Genomic DNA, 18,299 nt, shown 5'->3' on the forward strand with positions numbered 1-18,299 from the left:
AACCAAAAACTCAATTTCCTCAAATTCTGATCAGAAGAAAAGGAACAAAAACTTCATCAAATTATTATAAATTGCTTAAAATTAGTGATAAAATTATCTTTAAAAAAACAGCTAAGGTCAGAAGAGATAGCACAGTTAAAAACATTTGCTAGCTCTTATAGTGGAACCGGTTAGGTTTAACTCAACACTGACAGGAGAGTTCAGAACTGCCTGTCCTAATTCTGGGGGCTTCTGTCCTAGTGTGTTCACACCTGGGTTCAATCTCTCATACCACAGAGAAAAAATGTAATGACTGGCAAACAAGTACGTGAAAAAATACTCAACATAATTAGGAATTTGAGAAATGAATCTAAACTACTCATTATTCCTCAATGCATCCATTAAATTAGACTAAAATTAAAAGAGCTAGGAGAAAAATGCAAAGATAACAAACTAACTAAATGGCATGTTTTAAATCTGTATTGCCTATTATGTATCAATCATGCCTCAGTGTAGATGTATGAAAAATAAATATGGTCACTCACCTTTCTCTTTTCAAAAGAGTGCTATACAAGCATGCCTGGATTTATGTGCCCAATGAATGCTAACTTAAATCAATCGCTGAAGACTTTTGATTCATATGCTGGGCTCATCTGTATTATTTAGTGCATTGTGCTGCAAGTTTCTGCTGAGAAATTAGAACACTCACCTGCAGAGGAAATATGTTGAAAGATCTTGACAATTCTTCCTACCTTCCATTTCCCAGCTTTGCAAAGATAGCAAAGAGCGCACAATTGCTTTCAGCTCCTCTAAGAATGGAAAACAAAACAAAACAACAACAAACTGGTTTTTCCTAGAATGCCTTACAGTGCACATTGTTGTCTCGGTCTTTCCAACATTTTAATACTAAAAAGTTAGCACTAAAGTGTTTTGAGCTGAGAGGAGGACCTTTCCTTTACTCAATCAGCAAATTGAGTGCTAGCTAAAAGATATCTAAAATTAGGAGCATCCATTTTCAAATCAAATGACATGATGTTTCATGTATATCCTAGAAAAATTTGGAAGAGGGTAAAGGCTGTAAACTGTGGAGAAACAAACAAAAACCTGGATATAATTATTAGCTGAACCAGTTTCTAATGTTGTTCCCCTAAAGAAATTAACTGTTCCAGTTTAGTATGCTTATTATGAAGTGAGGTGGATAAGAAGGTCTACCTTGATGATCTTCAAAGAGGGAAAATAAAAGTTCTGACAAACTTCTTGGCACAGTGTAGATTTCAATTAATACTAATGTAGTGTTTAATCATTTAAAGAAATAGTTTTGTTATTGTAAGCCTCAGGCTAAGAGATGACTTTCTAGGTGTTTTGTATCAGCAGTGGCCTAAAATGTTCATTTTTGTTTTGGTGTTTAACTCTAGTAACTAATATAGCTGCTATTTCTCCACTAAGATAAAAGGAACAGTGTTTCTATTCGAAAAAAATTAGACAAAGAAAGAATTCTTTCTGGCGTGCTATCGATTAAAAAGTGATGATCTTCAAAATAAACTCACTAACATAGAAAAGGAGTGTATTGCTGTGGAATAATATAAAAATATTAACTATTAAAAGAGAGTAACGTCATGTACTTTTTGGATACCTGCTTGAACCTTCTGAAAGTGTGACAAATGGTTTATGAGAGAACTGTCTATATTAATGAAAGATTGCCATGACTAAAGTTAGATGCTCTGTCACCAGGCATTGGTTCTCCAACCTGCTGGGGTGTCTTTTAACAAATACTTCAATTTCATGAGCTTCACCTTTCTAGAATAAATGTTTTCTTGGGAAAATGATTGGACAGAGGAAGGTTAAAATTTAATTGTTAACATGTTACAGGCAGCAATGAAAGATTTTCTCCTGAGCAGAATTAATCCTAAGGTTTTGTACGATTACAGAATTTGGGGCATTGTTGGTACTGTGGAGTTCAACCATCGCTGTCATGATCTATGAATATAAACAACTGCGTTATCTAAGCATGTATGAGAATGAATCTTGTTAGTTGTGGCAGTAAAGACTTTGAATATATTTCTATCTTTCTTTATTTGTGATAACAGAACGCACAAACAGGGAAGAAATTGTCCGGGTAATTCAAAGCATTGTCTCCCCAAGAATCCTCCATAAAATGAAAACGCTTAGTTAAAGCAATTGTTATACATTTTCCCCACAAGGTCAGCCAGAAGGTTGAATTAACTAGAAATGGGAAAAGCCCACATTTTAAAATTATCAGTCTAATTGCTTGCATGCCCTTGACCGGACAGCACAGAACCTGGCAGCAAGCCAAGCCAAGCATCTCCTCTGATTAGCTGTCCCAGGCCTGTTTCTTAGTGGAGATACAGTGAGAGAGTGTATTGATTTCATCTCGGATTCCCATCTGGGTCATTGGAACCACATTCAGCAAGTGTAGTACTTTCCCTGGAAGTGGCAATGACTGAGAGACACTGTCAGACCCTCCCATGAGAAGGGCTAAGTGTGGTGACACTGTTGGCTGGCATCTCTTTGTTGGCCTGGGTTTGTGTTACATAATCACATACCACAACTCTTCAGGGAACAATGCTAGAAGCTGTCTTGGCTTCCCTTCTCCTCACATCGGGAAGAGAAACATGAGCGATTGCAAAATGATCCTTGCCCCAAGCTCTGTTCTCAGCAGGTACATAATCAACATCTCCCAATGCCAAACCGCAATGGCTCCTCTGTCTTCTCTCTTCCAGCTATATATATACACTGTGTGCCCCAAAACAGCAACACTTGCATTTGTAATCCTTCATGATGCAGGCTTGGACAGAAGGAGTCTTGCTTTCTACACTTAATGCTTTTTAAACATAAAAATTAAATAACTTTGTAGAAAAATCTCAATCTTTATGATTATAGGTGCTGTGTGGCTTGAATTGTATGAGCAAGTACATTGCCCCTTTAAAAAAACATGTACACTGCTTTTAATGAATCTCACAACTGGAAAATTTTAGGTTCAGATCCAGCAAGTGAAACTCAGGGGTACAGACCTGGGACTAATTACTCTAGCAACTGAGTATATGATCTTGTAAACTCTGCCTTTGTGCTGTTTGTTTTCTGTTTGGAGACAGTGCCTTACTATGCAAGGATGGCCTTTTGCCTTTGAGCTCAAAATACTTCTGCTTTATTTAGCTCAAAACTAAAGCAGATAAAAACTCTTCTGTTTCAGTTTAACTCCATTTTGGTGTTGAGTTCAAAAATGCTCCAGAATGCAAGGATTAGCCAATGTACCTTCAAGTCTTGCTTATCTCAGCTCTCCAGTTTTTCAGTTGTAGCTAAGTTATATTTTCCTTGATATTCTTTTTAATGAAATTAAATCTAAATGGAATGCTTTCTCTTTTCGAATTTGTATGTATTTTTAATTTACTTTATAGTGAAGGTAGTTTAAATAAATTATGTCAAAATTGGGAGGTGCTTTGTTGGTTACTGTTTTACTTAACATAGCCACAGAGGCACAGGAAATTCTATGTAAACATAAAGAATCTCCTTCTTTACTCACCCCCCTCCCAAACACAGTGTGTTTAAACAAAATTCAGACCTTTAACTTGCCAAATAGATACAATTCCACAGCCCCAGTCTCTCTAATGAGACTTTCTCTCCCTTTAATAAAGGATGAATTCTGCAAACTTGGTGAGTTTGAGTATGACAGTGTGGCAGATTAAAATTCAAATCATCCACAGAACCTGAGACATGGCAAACATAAGAAGAAAGTTTTTTTTTTTATTCTTTGTTCAGGATCTAAGTATTACACAGTATTGTCTATATCTTTCCTATCAGAGGAAAATATCATACAGTAAAATATAATTGAGGGCAGTTATTTTCTTTTCTTTAGTGTCTCATAGCAAGCTTACAGATTTTCACAAATATTCTGTGATTAACCTCTTGCAACTGAATTCTATATACTGTAAAGAAATATGAAAAAAATAAAATTTTAAAAAAATTGAAAAAAAAGAAAAAGTAATAGGTTGGCAAAAAGAGCTCAATTTGTATATATAAACCCTCCATTATACATGCATTCTGGATAAGACAGAGCAAAAGACAAAGGTTTGTCTCTTTTCTGAGTAAAAGACTGAAGAAAAGAAGACAGGGACCTCAATTCTTCCATTACTGAAAAAAACAAATTTCATATAGGCTGCAAATTCATTCATAAGGTCATTAAATCCTCCTAGACGGATCTCCTGATCTACAAACTCTTGTTGCTGTGTTGAGACACCAGTATCTCTAAGTTAGTGCGTCCTTGAATTTAGAAGCTATCCTTTGCCTTGCTACTTGAAAATCATATAAGGAGTTTGTCCACATAAGGGTTCATTGACTCTGAAGTTAAATCAGGAACTTAGGCAGAGAGAAGGCAAGATAAGGTCTATTAAAGTTTTAATCCACGAACCTTGATTCAATTTTGTAGTTCAAATATTATTTACTTAAATGATCATATTAGGAAAAGCAAGCACTTTGGATGAAATGAAACACCTGGTTATAAACGTAAAGTCTGTTGTATATTCAATGACTGCTAGCAGATCTCTGTCTCTTTTAGGATTCTGCTTTCTAACCTGTGAAATGAAGGGAATATTTTCATCTCTACTTTCCCTTGGCACTCTGACTTTACTGTATATAGGATCAAATCTAAATCCCAATGTCATCACATAGAGCATGGATTATTTTCTATATAATGGGACCAGATAAAGTTGTATGTAGGTGAGCATAACATCATCCCTTTGCTCTAGATGGTGAAAGAGAATGGCATCTGAATAAAAACAGACAAGTACCAACTCCCAAAGAAATGGATAGATGAATGGATGGATGGATGGATGGATGGATGGATGGATGGATGGATGATCTCTGATGATCCTCTAGATGAATCCTGTAACAGTTGAAACAAGATGTGGGATAGAAGCCTACACATCATGGTTCACAGGACCCTTTCCTTGAGAAGTTACATTAAGAGTGTGTTCTTCTAAAAAACTTCTATCCAAATCTCTAATGGAAGAAAATGCTTAATAATAGCCCTTTCCACATCTAAGCTTTAGAAAAGTGACAGACACATAACACCCATGAGACAAATAAATTGACAAAATAATTTAATCTTTGACATGAGAATTGAAACACAAACAACATTGAGTTCTGAAAATCAGATGACATCTAGAAATGTATAATGCTACATGTTTTTCTTAGTCTTTGCACTATTTCATTTAATTTCAATAAAAAATAAATTCCTTAAATTGCTGCAAGAATGAGTGGGCAGAAGGAGATGATCCTGTCTCACGGAGGAGAAGGAATGACAGGTGCAATCTTATCAATCCAGTAAGTATACAAAAATCGCAGCTGCAAATCCCCCCTACCCTCTCAAGGAGCTTCCTCAAGTCAGGGATGGACTGTGGCCTTGTAAATTTTACATCAGGAATGGAATCTTGTCTGTGTCTTGAAGTGTGTACTGTAGTATAACAGAGAAGGTCCTAACCAGGTCTTAAACAGGTTTTGGCCTGAATCACAAATAAATGTGACTGTGATTTATGTTCGTGACCTGTCCGGTCAAAATATGTAAAAATGCAAGAATGTTTATTCTATGTGTAAATATAAAAGACAAGGCCTAATCCACAGCTTTATTTTAAGATCAAAATTACTTATTTGTTTATTATTTATTTTTGTTTTTTTTTGGGGGGGGGTAGTGTTTCTTTGCACCTTTTGGATCCTGTCTGGGAACTTGCTCTATAGAACAGGCTGGCCTTGAACTCACAGAGATCCACCTGTAAGATCAAAATCCCTCTAAAGTTGTATGCAAACATAAGTAAAGGGAAACCTTAGATGCTGACATTCAGTTTCATAACATTAACAATGATGCTCCACCTCAGCACCATTCTAGGTAACTCTAAGGAAATCAATATCTTTAATCTTTACCACAACCTTATGTGATAAGGATGGCTATTATTCTTATTTTCCATGTGAGAACTCTTCACTGTCAAACTTAAACAGATAAATAAGATAAGTAAGTAAATTAAGAGCTAGTTTATATTCTTCTCTGCCAAGTGGTTTTATTTATTTCTACATTTAAAAATATTTTTAGAACTTTTGTTAGTGAAATTGGCATGTTTTCCAAATGTGCAGACTTAAGTGTCAAAATGACACAGAATTACCAATGTTGTAATCAATATTTGTGCAGTATTTTCACTAACTATATCATTTGACTGATTTCGTGATATTTCAAAGAGAATAGATAAAGAGAACAGCATGGAAGAAGTCATTTTCCCAGGAATACATAGCAAGTTGGGATTAGATTCTAGCACTTCTGATACTGAGTCTTGCATTATCTTTAAAATAATGGTTTCCTTAAAGAAAGAAGTTAGGCATTATGGCACCAAGTGCCTAAATATGGCATAATTTACCTAGCATAGTGTGTATGAAATTAATTTTTCTTATTTATTTAAATGTAATTGCAAAATTTTCTCTTCCTTTTTGAAACTCGCTACAACCCCTCCCTCATACCTCTTCTTGTTCTCTTTTAAATCCATGACCTATTTTTCCAATAATTGTTATTATGGTTATGTGTGCACATTTGCAAACTTGCACACACACATTCACACACACAAAACCTGCTTGGTAAGTATTATGTTGGTTGTATGCATGCTTCCAGGGAAAACAATTTGGTATTAGATAACACTGGTGTGCTCTTCCCTGGGGAATACTAAACAAATCCCAATAACAAGCTAAAAAACTTCTTGAGTGCAAGAATTCCACTGAGTTGGGAAGAATTTAAAAATTGAATGCTGAGTACTAAAGGCCATGTAGGCCAAGTTTTTAAGCCTATAATTTTGCTGAACATCCTAAAAAATAATTTGGATATCTTGGGGTCTGAGTTGTTATTTGACCTTTTGCAGGATTTGAACATTCATGCTTTTTTTTTTCTCCTAGCTTCTTTGAAAGCCATTTTAGAAAGCTTGATATTTTGCTACCACCAGGTTCAAGCTCAGCAGAGACTTTTGTTTAGGAAAATAGCAGTTCCTGGGTTACACCAATCAGCCCAGCTTCAAATGAAAAGCTCTAAGAAACTTATTGGAAGAGATATAGGGGGAAAAAACACAACAGGAACAATAATGCATTTTTACTAATAGGCTTATTCTCCAGAAAAGCACCTGGGTACAAAGATATAATCATTATGAACATTCTCTCTTGTGACTAAGTTCAAGTATCATCTTGGGGCTGATTCCAGTGATTTATAAAATTAGACAAATTGGAGATGCACTGCTTGATCGTCCTCCTCCAAACCTCGTCTTTGGCCTTAACTCATTCAAGAAACAAGCATACGTGATCAATGTGCTTGCTTAGAGTGGCTGTTTAATATCCATCTGGGAGAGAACGAATTCTGACCATGAGAGAAATCCCTTAATTTTACTCTATGGCTTCACATATACAATCTCTCTAATGGTGGCAAACACCACAACGACTGGATCCATGTAGTATGAAAGGACCTCAATAGCTCTTGACCAATTTGATAGCAGGTGGGGAAAGTAGAAGAGATTGAGGCCCTGTCCAGTCACTTAAAGTAGTCACTTGTTAAAGAAGGGAGTCCGCTCATTGGTTCCCAGCCACCCGTCTAGTTTAGACCCAAAATAATCACACAAAAACTGTATTAATTAAATCACTGCTTAGCCAATTATCTCTAGCTTCTTATTGGCTAACTCTTACATTTATTTAACCCATTTCTATTCATCTGAATATCACCATGTGGCTATGGCTTACCAGCTAGTTTCGGCATGTCTGACTCTTCCTGAGGCTCCATGGCACCTCTCTGACTTCGCCCTTTTTTTCTTCCAGTACACAACCTAGCTTTCCCCATCTAGTTCTCTTCTTCCCTGCCATAGGCTCAAAACAGTTCCTTATTTATTAACCAGTAAAAGCAACACATAAACAAAAGAATCTCCCATATCACAAAATGGTGCTTAACTAATCTGGGACAAGAACTCAGTTCTTAATGTAGATTTTCTTGTTTTTATGACATGATGGCTAATAAACAGCTTCCTTGAAGAAGCAGTCTTTATCCTAAAAGTGGATGGATCAAGCTGCTGCCTATGACTGCCGTTGTTCTCCAGCATGAGACTGTGGGGTGCATTCCTTCCAACTCATTTTCTCTATCTAGTGCAATCTGTTATTCCTGTGTCAGGATGACTCCATATAACATGCTTGTCCCTTCATTGTGCTCCATGGTTAACAACTGGTAAATTAATCATGATGACTAATTCAACAGTCCATAGAGTTCTTCCTCTGTTAGTATTTGTTTAATTGTGAAGGACACAGGAGTTAATGACTGCACACTTTCTCAATCTTCACCAATACATCCTCAGATCCATTTTTTTTATTTTATTAGTGTCTAGTTTTCTTTAAGAAGTCAACTATAGTAATTTTTAAAATTATTTAAAACAATTCTTTTGTCATGTTAGAGTTAATAGAAGACTGAGAATTTACAATTGAGAATTTCTCTTAGAGGGCTTCTTTTAGAGTAAATTAGGATGTTCATTTGTGCCACACCCTATGAAAAAAAGTGAGTAACTTTTCATTAAAGATCATTCTATAATGTGTGATTTTTCTGCCATTCAAAAATCAAGCTGAACAAACAAGCATGATTTTAACAGTTCAAATACTTCAGTTATATTAAGGTGGGGATGTATTTACAAATGCTTTTTATATTGCTATAAACAAATACAATAGGGGAGAATGCTATTCTTTCTTCCCAAGAATTACATGTAATGTTTTATTAATGGCCAAAAATGTTGCTATCATCAAGATGTGTACCTACTAATGTCATAAAAGTTATTTCTCTGACCAGACGGTGGTGGCACATGCATTTAATCCCAGCACTTGGGAGGCAGAGGCAAGAGAATCTCAGAGTTTGAAGCCAACCTGGTCTATGGAGCCAGTTCTAGGACTGTCAGGACTGTTACACAGAGAACTGATTTCTCAAAAATACAAGCAACAGCAGCAACAACAACAAAAAAAGTTATTTCCCTAAATATTTGTCCTCAGGAAGCAGCACCTTAATTGGACCCTGATTTGAAAGGTTCCAAGATCCTTCTCTTCCATCAGCAAGTGTGTTCTTCACAATATTCTCAATAGCAGCCTGTGCCTCATTATTTTGCAGTGAGGATTTCCATGATTAAGTCAAGTCTAGGTTCCTAGTTAGCCTTATCACTTGCTACCACTATTGATTGTACTTGGATCCTGGCACTAGGTTTGCTACTGGGAACTCCTCTATACTTATGTAAAACATGTTTTAATATCCAGTCAGATGTTTGTAGGAGTTAGAGTTAATTACCTGGGAAATTGTCTCCCCTTCTGATAGATAACAGTGACACACATATCCATTTGAAGTTACAGCTTCAGTTGCAAGAGCCAGAGTTATTTTATTTAAATGGATCCCAGGATGAATTCTTTGGCTGCATTTCTGAAATTTGATGGCAGACTCAGAATAACGAATTGTGCTGCAAAGGTCTACATTAGGCTAGGCATCTGTGGAGGGATTTTACAGAGTGAGAAAGAAGTTATTGTATTAATGAGCGAAGTTGTGAGTAAAGGAATGTAGAGACTGATATTCGCAAATGTCCCATGGTGTGACTCTACAGAATCCCTGTGCTCTAAAGATCGTGTCAACATTGAATCCCTTTCATCTAAATGTTTTTTTTTCTAAATGGAAAACTACACAGTTGTTGATTCGAATGCTCTCTCTCTTTTTTTTTTTCTGTAGGCTCGGCTGAATTTAATGATGCTGTTCTTTCTTTTTTTTTTTTTTTTACTGAGAAAAGGAAAAAAAAGTTTCCCCCTCCTCCCAGCCTCCCATTTCCCTCCCCCTCCTCCCAACCTTCTCCCCCTCCCCCCACTCCTCTCCCCCTCCCTCTCCAGTCCAAAGAGCAGTCAGGGTTCCCTGCCCTGTGGAAAGTCCAAGGTCCTCCCCCCTCCGTCCATGTCTAGGAAGGCGAACATCCAAACTTGCTAGGCTCACACCAAGCCAGAACATTTAGTAGGATCAAAACCCCTTGCCACTGTCCTTGGCTTCTCATCAGCCCTCATTGTTCGCCATGTTCAGAGAGTCCAGTTTTATCCCACGCTTTTTCAGTCATAGTCCAGCTGGCCTTGGTGAGCTCCCAATAGATCAGCCCCACTGTCTCAGTGGGTGGATGCACCCCTCGTGGTCCTGACTTCCTTGCTCATGTTCTCCCTCCTTCTGCTCCTCATTGGGACCTTGGGAGCTCAGTCCAGTGCTCCAGTGTGGGTCTCGGTCTCTATCTCCATCCATCACCAGATGAAGATTCTATGGTGATATGCAAGATATTCGTCAGTATTGCTATAGGATAGGGTCTCTTAACATAGAATGAGCAGTGTTACAAAAGGCTCAACAGTAAATGAAGGCAACTTTTGTTGGTAGTCAGGAGCACCAGTGACCCAAATCAGCTTCGTAAATGAACTGCACAACCAACTGTTATTCAGCTTTTCCCTCCTTCCCTCCTCTGTGCCTCCATGTTACTAACCATTGGTAGAAAAAAAAAAAAAGAAACCGTTTTATTTCTGTAGCATTATAGTTTAGGAAACAGAGTCTTGGGTTTGCCAATGGTAAGTCTTGTTTTTCTTCATGCATGGGCCTTAAAAGGCTTAGTATTCCAGGGTGGTAGTGATACCAACTGAGGTGCCTTATGGCTCAGAATGATGTTTAATAATGTTAGAAAGATTTCTCTACTTCAAAATAACTAGCATTAATGAAACTTCTATTATGTGTTTGAAGATTGTCAAGAACTATATATGTATGAGCTCTTTTCATGTTCTCACACAATTATTACTCTCATTTTATAGATAAAGATGTTGAGATTCAGGGAATTAAAGAAGTTGTCTGAAGTCATGTGTCAGCTAATGACATGACTAAAATTTTCACCCCAGCTGACGTGGATAAACAAGAGATTTTTATCATCCATTTTTGTAGCCACCATTGATGCCACTGCCAGATGTTCAATTTCCTTGGTTTCAGATATCCATTCCCTGAATGCTTACTGGTTTATTCTTTATAACTCAGGATTGTCCCTTTCTCTGGCCAAAACCATATCTGGAGAGTAAAACTACCCTACAATATTTTTCCAGGAGCAGCTTTGTCTCTAGGAGAAAACAAGGTTGTGGCAAATTTTGTCCTTGACCCTCCAGGATGTCTCTGAACTGAACCGAATCCATACTTGCCTTTTCTCTTTACTCTTGTTTTCTTAATACCCCTGGTCTGAGTGCCAAACACCAACAAATCACCCAGAGTCATGGACTCAGCTTTTTTGGAAAGCATTAATTTAAATAGGCCTGTTTCCACTATTGCTCTACATTTTGATCCTTGTCATACATTCAGATGGAGTCTTGAAAAGACAGACTCAACCCCAAAAGCTTATATTAATTCTACTTTTAATTTTCTGTTTTTCTTCTGTAGTTTCGTTTTGTTCCTTTGATTCAACATGAGAAGTCAAGGAGAAGACAAGTAAGATCAGTGTATCAAACACACACACACACACACACACACACACACACACACACACACACACCAAAAACAAAACAAACGAACAAAAATCTAAAACACACCTGTCAGATTTACCATGGATACTGTTAGTTTTAGCATCCAAGTCTGGTTGTGATCTTCTCTACTAAATAAATTCATCCACCAAACTGAATAGTACAGTCTTGGCAAGCAGATAACATTACTTAAGCTCACTGTGACCTAGTGTCTACATCATAGGTGGCTAAATCAAGCAACTTATACAGAAAATTAATTTACTGTACATTTCTTTTTAAATTAAGCCTTAGGGCTTTAAAAACTCTACATGGCTGTAAATATTTCCTAAACTAAAGCATTTATTCATTAATGAATAATATTGTCTTCTTTCTATATAACACTCATTAATTTTGCAGAAGAATAAACTGTAGGATTAAATAGGTACAACTACATCTCCATTGACTTCATAGATAAATTTTAATCATGATACACGTTGTGGAATATTAGTTTAAGATATGTTACATTTGTTTGTGCTGTGAAACATTTGTTTAATGAAGCAAAGGTGTGTTGCATTCTTTTATGCTGCATTTGTTTAACTCACATATTGTCCTTAAGTTCTAGAAGAGTTTTTTCCACTCTGATCATGTTACACATATACACATGTGTATATGGACATGATCAATAACCACCCACTGATATCATAACATACTTAGAATCTAAAGTAAAGGCTTTCAGTGTGTTCTGACAATATATGACAGTAACAATGGATAGAAAAGAATCTCCATGGGAAAATATAACATACATCTGGCTAGCTGGTCATGAAATGGGAGAGTATAAAGTTTGTGAGACAAAGCTATGCTGGATCAGTATAGACTGGAAATTGCTACACTTAAAAAACTGTTCTGCAAACTTCACCATGCAGAGCATTACCTAGGTGCTAACCATTTGTAGGGCTGAGCTTTAGATCTGTGCGTTAGATAACCAACACACTACTTCTTTTCATTTAACTCAATTTTCATTATTATATAATTAATTTTTACATGTAATCATTTAATAATTATATAATTAATTGTTATATAGTTGTTACGGCCACCGTTCTAGAGAGTACGGATCTAGAACTGCTATGGAATGTATGTATGTGTGTAAGTGAGAGAGAGAGAGAGAGAGAGAGAGAGAGAGAGACAGACAGACAGACAGACAGACAGACAGACAGAGACAGAAACAGAGAGAGATTGTGCATGATCAGGAGATCAAAACAAGTAAAAGTGTGAGAAGAGACTCTTTTGTTATCTAGAAGGGAGAAGATGGAAAGGTAGAGAAATCACAAAGGCATAAAATAAAAATATTAATTTTATTTTGCTAGGGTTTGGAGAACATAAAAATAATGGTCAAAAATAAATACACAGCTTAAAATCAAATTATATATTTGAGAAAATACAGAGCTAAGAAAAGTGTCTTTTCTCAATGACTATTGGGGATTCTGTATATATTAAAGATATTACTCTTGATAACTTATTCTTATAGAAAACGGTCTATTCAAAGGTGGCATTTTGCATTTCACAAGAATTATAGAATTTATTATAATTAGAAGTTTTATGTTTGAAACAGTATACTTGCTTCTGTTTCCTTATATCCTCTATATTTCATGATGTATCCTAAGTCTTTTCTACATGAAATTACAAAGATAATGTGGGAAGTCCTTTGGTATATGTGTTGCTTTTATTAGTTAATGAATAAAGAAGCTGTTTTGGCCTGTGCTAGGGCAGAGTAGATCTAGGCAGGACACCTAAACTGAATGCTGGGATTAAGAAGAAGTCAGTGAGATGCATTGTAGCTGTCTCAGGAGACAGATGAGCTGGAGTCTTGTGAATAAACCATGAGCCTCATGGTAAAATATAAAATAATGAAAATGGGTTAGTTTAAGTTGTAAGGGCTAGCCAATAAGAAGCTAATGGGCTAACTGTTGATTTAATTAATACAGTTTCTGTGTGGTTATTCACAGTCTAGGTGGTCAGGAATGAATGAGCTGCCTCTGACAGCACAAAGGTGTCCATTTTTTTCTGTGTGTTTTAAGGTAGTCTATTTACTCATGAACTTATATATATAGTGTGTATGGAATTTGTGTGTTAGGGTCAAGAACAGGTTTAATTTCAGAAAACAATATTTTATTATTTTTTATTTATTTTACATGCCAACCACAGTTTTCCACTCTCTTCTCTCCTCCTGTTCCCTCCCCCCACATAGCTTCTATCCCTGCCCGTCCATCTACTCCTCCTCTTTCTCCATTCAGAAAGGAACAGGCCTCCCATGGGAGTCAACAAAGCATGACATATCAAGCTGAGGCAGGACCAAGCTCCTTGCCCCGCATTAAAGCTGAGCATGGAATCCCACCACAGGGACTAGATTCCAAAAAAAACCAGTTCATCTGCCAGGTACAGGTCTTATTCCCACTGCTAGGAACCCCACAAACAGACTAAACTACACAACTTTCACCAACATGCAGAGGACCTAGTTCAATCCACGCAAGCTCCCGCCTGGTCTAGGTCGTGAGCTCCCATTAGCTCCGGCCAGCTGTCTCTGTGGGTTTTCCGTCATGATCTTGATCCCCCTGGCTCATATAATCCCTACCCCCTCTCTTCAATTGGACCCAGACTTGCCCCAGTTCTTGACTGTGGATCTTTGCACCTGCTTCGATCAGTCAGTTATTGATTGAAAGTTCTATGGTGACAATTAGGGTAGTAGCCAGTTTGCCAAAACAATTTGATCTAAAGCATTTTAGTCAGCTCTCTTCCTATGGAGTGATGCCTTGGGTCTCGGTGTTGAATGAGGTGATAAAGGCAGGTTAAATGCATTTCATCACTTCTTTCTCTGCGTTTAGAGAGAAAATGGCTTTCCTTCAGTCTAAACCATTTAACGTAGGACCAGTGGTGAGATCACGCAAGTCTTTATTTTCGGTATAACTAACTGAGTGTTCTTTGTAGAACAGTGATGAAAAGTGTTTGCGTGCTAGGAAGGCACATGTGAAGGGTAGGAGAGTAAGATATCATTTGCCAGTACTGTAAACCTAATAGAATATGCTGGGTTCCACTATATGTAAACATACTAAAAATCATGAGAAATGGATGAGGAAAAAGTGGCGCGCGCCAGTAGGATTTGCTGAAGGAGGCAGAGGCAGGAGGATCACGAGTTTGAGGCCAGCCTGGGCTACACATTTATGCCGGGGGGTGGTGGTTCACGCCTTTAATCCCAGCACTCGGGAGGCAGATGCCGGCGGATCTCTGGGAGTTCGAGGCCAGCCTGGTCTACAAGAGCTAGTTCCAGGACAGGCTCCAAAACTACAGAGAAACCCTGTCTCAAAAATCCAAAAAAAAAATAAAAAAAAAAAAGAAACTCTTTGTTTTGTTCTTTTTCTTTCTTCATTTATTTATTTTTACTTAAAAATTTCCACCTCCTCCCCTCCTCTCATTTCCCTCCCCCTCCCCCATCTCTCTCCCCCTCCCTCTCCAGTCCAAAGAGTAGTCAGAGTCCCCTGCTCTGTGGGAAGTCTAAGGTGACCTCCCCCCTCCATCCAGGTCTAGGAAGGTGAGCATCCCACAAAGACTAGGCTCCCATAAAGCCAGTGCATGCAGTAGTATCAAAACCCAGTGCCATTGTCCTTGACTTCTCAGTCAGCCCTCCTTGTCCAACGCGGTCAGAGAGTCCGGTTTGATCACATGCTCCATCAGTCCCAGTCCACCTTGCTTCAGTAAAAGCATTTAGGATGCTTTCATTAAACACATGCAAACCATTCAAACCAGTGCTTACATGAAGTAAAGCCTCACTACCAGCAACTTGAAAGCAACTTCTCTTACTATCTCAGAGATTCTAGAAAGGCAAATTCCCTCCAAGAAATCATTAAGATTTTCAGAGTAGACATATTATAGTTTCATCTATAAAATAACAGGCTAAGTATCTACGAACTACAAAATTCTAATGCTTTCATCTGACTGTTAATTACCACAAGTTAACAGTAAATAGAGCCTCATTTCTCTGACATTGAGTCACAAGAAGTTTCCAAAGATAAGGAAAAGGAACAATACTTGTGTTTATTAATTTAAATGATACATTTCATGCCTTTAATTATAGTCTGTGTCTTTTCATGCCCTGATAAGCAGGGTTGGGACTAATTTACCAAATGTTATGACTTAGTGTATCTTGTGTGGGACTTGTCAAAGGGCTAGTTTGATTTGAAGTGTCTGAAGTTCCCATCTTTGACTTGCGTAGCATTTGGGGACTAGAGGAGTCATTGATGCAGCACTTTAAGAGGATTAGATTTTTCCGACTTCTCAGCATAAGAGTTTTTAAGCATATAAAAAGCGATGTGGTCTTGGTGATAAGACAGTCAGCAAGCTGTCTGCGTGATGCTGCTTTGCTTTTAAATGGCTAGGTTTGGAGTTTGAATCCATAATCCACCGGTGGAAAAGCTTTAAGATTCTCAGGCAAGGAATGATGGTGCTCAGAAGCCATCGCCTTGTAGTAGAAGCTGGTAGATAGGCAGACTATGAGAAGTTAGACCTCAAGAGGAATGGAGAAAAAAATCAATATAACAATATTATTAATGCTGAACAAAATTAAAGTTCACTTTCGAGGCCTTAGACCACTGATGTAAAAACATAGGCTCTTCTTACCTTATACAATATGAAAAAAAGCTACTAAAGTTTTATGCAGATTTATCTACAATCTTACTATTTCTACACTTTAATTAAAATATGTTGTAACGTAGTGAAAACTCATGGGAGAAAATGTATCTTCAAATTTTAAATTTTATTAAAAAATTTCTAATACTTTCAGCTTTTCATGTAAAATAAATGAGCTTACATTTTTTACAATCATAGAAATGCAAAATAAAAAGAGAAGACCTGTGCCTATTATACAAAATCTGAGAACAAATTAATTCATGAAATATTATTTCCAATAGCTTTTTTTCAGATAAATCAGTGCAGAGAAATATGTTATCAGGAAATATGTAAAAGTGAGTTATCAGAATTGAAAAGCTTTCTACCTTTGAAAATTCCTACATAATTCATAAATGATTATTGCTCTCTGCTATTTGTGAAGATTCCCACTCTAAGCCAGGCACGCTGTTCTTCAGCCAGGATTAAATGAGACAAGGGAGAGTTTGTGAAGGCACCAACAAACTCTTAGCAGTGCTAAGAGTTTTCTAAAATTTTAATGATGGAAATTGCCAGAAGATGGGGCTGGGTGTGTCTTTGGTCTCTTAAAGAGCAACCGAGGAGAGGGTGAGCATCCCAGCAGTGTGTCACAGTGTGAGGTAAGGCTTGAGACTGCTGGGGAGAATGAGTTGTAACACCCTGCCGAAAAAGCTCTCTACATTCATTTCTTATTTTTACATCGGCTTGAGAAAGCCACGAGTAAAGAAAATCAGGCACAAAGCCAAACTATCCGACTGCCACATACCATTTCAGTGTGTGTACACATGTTAGAACAAAAGATCGTATAGTAAAGTGAAAGCAGATATTGAAAATAGGACCCAAGTATTAATCCCAGATTTAACAAAAGAAATTCTCTCCTATAGAAAGCATAAATATATATTGGATGGGAGATGAACCATGGTACAACTTGTAATTTCAAAAACCGCAATAGTTTGTTCTACAGGCATGTTTCAAGCTGGTGCTGAGGGGTTTTACAAACAATTTATACATAATCACGTTTCAAATTTAATGACTTTAGATCATCTATATATATAATATATATAGCTATTCATATAATAATATATTCTTTGATTCCTTGGGGCTTTTAGCACACCCTTGCACTTTTTTAGACAAATCCTTGGGAGAGGGTTTGTTTCTAATTCTTTGTTTTTCAGTTTTATTTCAGATTTTGGTTTTGTTTGCTTCTTTGTTTGAGATAAAGTATCACTATATATCTCAGGCTGGCTGAGAACTTATTATGCAGCCCAGGCTCTTAGGCAGGCTTTTAAATAGCCAGTTGTCCTTCCTCATTCTGGGATTGTAGACAAGTTCCATAATATATTAAAAATAATAAATTTATTTAAAAACATAAATGACATTATTGCAAAGAACTCAGAAATGAAATGTCACATACCTGGGGGAAGGTAGCCAACCCCTCAAACACACCCTTGCATAGACTCAAAATCACTTGTCTCCATGGATTGTTCCACTGGATTGGCTATTCAAAATCAGTGCGGTATTTTGCCTTAGGTTTGTATTATCACTATTAATTACATATTTGTGCACTTATTTACCACAAAAGTCGAAAAAAGTACAATAACAGCAGAAACCAGGAAAAAATAGCAGTGTGTACTCCATGGTCTATGAGATATTTTTGACTGCATTCCATTCTTTTTCATCTCCTAATATTACTCCTTCTTAGACTAAATGTTATATTATGTCTACACTCATTTTTAAAACTCAATTGTTTCATAATATTCTTCTTGGACTTTAAAGTATTGACTTTAATTTATGAATGAATCCCTCCAATATTAGTGACTCCAATATTAGCCCATTTGCACTCAAGTGGTGTGCTAGTGACTGACTGAGTGAGAGTGTAAGGAAGAGGTACAGTTTAGGGATTCAAGCAGGTAAAAATCAAATGACAGCACTTATAGCATCAGCACCCAAATGAAAGCACAATCATGAGTGAAAGCAAATGCTAAAAAATGATTGTATGATTCAGTGAAATCATGAGGAAATATCTCATCGAGGGAAAGGAGCTATAATTTTGAGCAAACTATAACTTAATGAGTGTCAATCACCTA

The 18,299-nt window shown here is 37.0% G+C and overlaps 1 protein-coding gene across 2 annotated transcripts in view; it reads left to right on the top strand.

Moving 5' to 3' along the window:
* Gabrg2 (gamma-aminobutyric acid type A receptor subunit gamma2) overlaps window positions 1–18,299 on the top strand; it is an 84,589-nt gene that overhangs the window by 55,534 nt on the left and 10,756 nt on the right. The gene's annotated exons all lie outside the window — the stretch shown is intronic.

Source organism: Microtus pennsylvanicus, chromosome 11 (genome assembly GCF_037038515.1).
Source record: "Microtus pennsylvanicus isolate mMicPen1 chromosome 11, mMicPen1.hap1, whole genome shotgun sequence".
NCBI lineage: Eukaryota > Metazoa > Chordata > Mammalia > Rodentia > Cricetidae > Microtus > Microtus pennsylvanicus.